We start from the raw sequence: 4,098 nt of genomic DNA, 5'->3' as shown, positions 1-4,098 counted from the left end.
GATTATAAGTTTGAGAATAAGGATTCCCATTTGCTTGTTTCCATAATTACCAACATATGCCGCTTGTTCTCCATAATCTACTCCATACCGGTAGTTTCCTCGCATAAGCCACTTGTTGTGAACTTCCAGCTGATGATGTTGAACTAACCAACATACTCAAATCTTCCATCTTCTTAGCAAGGACATTTGTAAGTGCATCAAACTTTGCATTAATCATGTTGAATGGATCAAGATCATACATCCCAAAGAAATTGCCTTTCTCGAGTTGGAGCTGGTCCTCTTGGACTACTCCAAAGATGAGTATTCTTTGCAATTTTCTAATAACTCATAAGCTTCATCTTCATGCTTAATGATGAATTCTCCTCCTGTTTGAGCATCAATAATTCCTCTGATTGCAGGAGTGACATTTGTGTAGAAATTCTGATTTATCATCCATTTTGGAATGGCATGATGTGGGCATAATCTTTCCAATTCCTTCCATCTCATCCATGATTCATAGAGAGTTTCATCTTCTCTTGGTCTGAAAGATGTCATTTGATTCTCACTCTTGAGTTTTTCCAGGTGGAAAATATTGTGCAAGAAATGCATCAGTTAGTTGCTCCCAATTTGTAATGGAGTTGTGAGGTAAAGAATCAAGCCAATCCAATGCTCTATCTTTCAAAGAGAATGGGAATAGCTTCAATCTTGCTGCATCATCAGATACTCCAGGTTGTTTTTGCATGTCGCAAATCATAGCAAACTTCTTCAGGTGTGTGTGTGGATTTTCAGAAGGATGTCCTCCAACTTGAGAGTTTTGGATCATTTGAAGAACTCCAAAATCCATTTTGTAATCGTCGCATCAATCCTTGGTCTTGCTATGCTCTCTCTCAAGTCATCAAAACGAGGAAAAGCATGATCCATCATACTTCCCTAGGCACGCTTGCATTAACAACTTCTTCTCCTTGGGCTTCATTTTCATTGTTTTGACCATTTCCAAAGATTACCAACACCAATTCTAATTCTTTCATCACCATATTTGCTTCAATTTCGGTTTCTCTCTCGCCTTCCTTCCTTTTTCTCGGTTTCTTTCTTGTTGGCCTTGCAAAATTTCTCAATTTCAGGATTGAACAGTAAGGTTGTGTCACTTGAGCTTCTAGCTCTTCTCATAAAAGATTAAAGTACCTTAAAAAGAACAAACAAACACAAAATTAAAAGATAACAAATATAAAACAAAAAACAACTAAAATAATCAAGAATTCAATCTTAAACAAACAACTCCCAAGAACGGCGCTAAAAACTTGATGCGCCCCAACCGCAAGTGCACGGTCGCATAAGTAGTATAGAAAATATCGATCCCACGAGGAGTTGTGTTAATGATTGAATTTTCGATATAAAAGTTGACTAAATTGAAGTATTTACTTAGATTAAAATGATGAATTAATGGGTAATGGGGTGTGAAATCTAAATGTGCAAAATTAATATTCTATTCAACAATGTATTAATTAAACTAAAATTGCATCAAATAGAAATAAGCAAGTTCAAATATGGCAATATTTAAATTGGCAAATGATTAAATTCGATTAGAAATTAACAATGGTAAAAAGGCGATTCCGTAGTTCTGGATTTCATATTCAAGCTATTTTGGGATTTTAAATTGGTTATCCAATCTTGTGATACTAATGGGTTTTAAGGAGATTAATTCTTAAATCCTTTGAATTCCCTTTCGAGTGAGACAAAGAGTGCCTTAATCAAACTAATCCTACTTTCGTGGAGTTAGAATTAATTAAGACCCATTAAGTTCTTTAATTAATCTATGAATCCTCTTAATCCTTAGCCTATTTCTAGGTCTAAGTTAATTAAGTCCAATTTCCGATTATCTATCACAAGGCCTTCTCCTTTCTGCTTCAACCATGGATTAAGAACATTACTCAATGGGATCCTACATTAAGCATGTCATTAAGCATACAAGAAATGAATAAAACTCATTAAGACCACAAAATATAGATTACCCAATCAAAATCCACAAAATATCTCAAATATTACAACCCTTACTCAGAATCAAAAGTAAACTACTCACTATCCATAATGCTTACAAGATATGATGAGTTTAAATGGAAATAAAGCTTTAATCTAAGCTAAGAAGTAAGTAATTAAACACTAGAAATGTAGAAAAGTGTAAAGAAAGAAAGAAATCTGCAAATCTTAGTTGAAAATGGTGTGGAAGGTGAAATGACTCTCAAATTCTCGCTTAGCCTCCTCCTTTCTTCCTTTGCTCCTTTTTCTCCCCTCTAAAATGAGAAAATGGGACTATTTATAGCATTTTTCCGACATGGAGCCCTAAAATAGTATGTTCTAGGAGGAATACATTAAGGAATCTTCGCCACTTCATTAATGAACTCTTTATGGATCAGATAAGTGGATCGCATAAGTTATGCAAATCCCTTATGCACATTTCGCTGATTCTGGGTTACTTATGCGGTCGCATGACTTGGTGCATAGGTTATGCACAATTTCGTGAATCGCATAAGGGAGGTGAGAATGTGCATAAGTCGTGCGCCTCCTTATGCACATTTCGCCGGTTCGGGAATGTTGTTCTTCCTCCTTATGCAGAATCGCATAGCTTATGCGCAAGTTATGCACGCTTGGTCAATGCATATTTCAGCTTGAAAACTTGTTTTTGGCATCTTTTGTCAGAAGACACTCCTCAATGGCAAAATTCTCTTTAGTCCTTCAAAACACCATTTTTCCTACAAAACAAAATAAAAAATACAAATTAGTGAAAAATAGACAACTATGGAAAACTAACTAATTAACTAATGAAATTAGCTAAAAAAATGACTAATAACCAAATAAAATGATTATGAAATTAGACCTAAATGACTATGCAAAATGTGTGCATCAACTGTGATGCCTCCAGGGTTGGTTTGGGATATGTTTTGATGCAGCATAGGAAAGTAGTGGCTTATGCTTCAAGGCAACTAAAAAGACATGAGCAGAACTACCCTACCCATGATTTGGAAATGGCGGCTGTAGTCTTTGCACTAAAGATCTGGAGACACTACCTGTATGGTGAAGTGTGCGAGATATACACTGACCACAGGAGTTTGAAGTGCATTTTCCAACAGAGGGATTTAAACTTGAGGCAGAGGAGATGGATGGAGTTTCTGAAGGACTATGATTGTACCATCCAGTACCATCCTGGGAAGGCCAATGTAGTAGCAGATGCTTTGAGCAGAAAATCTTCTGGCAGCTTAGCGCACATATCAGCAGAGAAGAGGCCGTTAGTTGATGGATCAAGGTCTGATCTTAGATATTTCAGATGAGGGGGCATTATTGGCCCATTTTTCAGTGAGACCAGACTTGTGAGACATAATCAAAGTTTTCCAGCATAGAGACCCGCAATTGATAAAGATTATAGAAAGAATATAGCAGGGTGAAGGTGATGAGTTTGGATTTGCCAATGATGGCGCTCTTATGCAAGGTTCCAGGATATATGTGCCCAACGTGAACAATCTCAGGAATGAAATCATACGAGAGGCACACTATATACTATACAATGTCCACCCAGGCTCCACCAAGATATACCATGATGTGAAAGATAGCTACTGGTGGAATGGCATGAAGGGAGACATAGCAGACTTTATGTCCAAGTGCTTGATGAAGTTTGAACACCAGAGGCTGTCAGGGAAGCTGCAAGAGCTCCCTATCCTAGAATGGAAGTGGGAAATGATCACTATAAATTTTGTAACTGGGTTGCTTCGTACCGCGTGGGGATATGATTCGATATGAGTAATTATATATCGTCTGACTAATAAATTCATTTCTTGCCTGTGAGAACCACCTATTCTATTGCACAATACGCCAGACTCTATGTTCGAGAAATAGTCAGATTGCATGGAGTTCTTGCTTCCATAATATTTGACAGAGGGCCCCAGTTTACTTCTAGGTTTTGGAGAAAGTTGCAAGAGGCACTTGGTACGCAGTTAAACTTTAGTATCGCCTTCCACCCTCAGACTGACAGGCAGTCCGAAAGGGTAATTCAAACACTGGAAGACATGCTTCGCATATGTGTTTTGGATTTTGGAGGTCAATGGGATGATCAGCTACCCTTGGTGGAGT

General features: G+C 37.5%; 1 non-coding gene across 1 annotated transcript; it reads left to right on the top strand.

The window, feature by feature from the left end:
- The first annotated feature begins 442 nt into the window (after window positions 1-442).
- On the top strand, window positions 443-548 carry LOC131177590 (small nucleolar RNA R71). Its single transcript, XR_009146996.1, has one exon. It is a non-coding gene; the product is annotated as a small nucleolar RNA R71 (small nucleolar RNA).
- The last annotated feature ends 3,550 nt before the right edge of the window (window positions 549-4,098 follow it).

Source organism: Hevea brasiliensis, unplaced genomic scaffold (assembly GCF_030052815.1).
Source record: "Hevea brasiliensis isolate MT/VB/25A 57/8 unplaced genomic scaffold, ASM3005281v1 Scaf607, whole genome shotgun sequence".
NCBI classification, from domain to species: domain Eukaryota; kingdom Viridiplantae; phylum Streptophyta; class Magnoliopsida; order Malpighiales; family Euphorbiaceae; genus Hevea; species Hevea brasiliensis.
The sequence above is the reverse complement of the archived record's forward strand: the minus strand, read 5'-3'. Positions and strand labels throughout refer to the sequence as shown.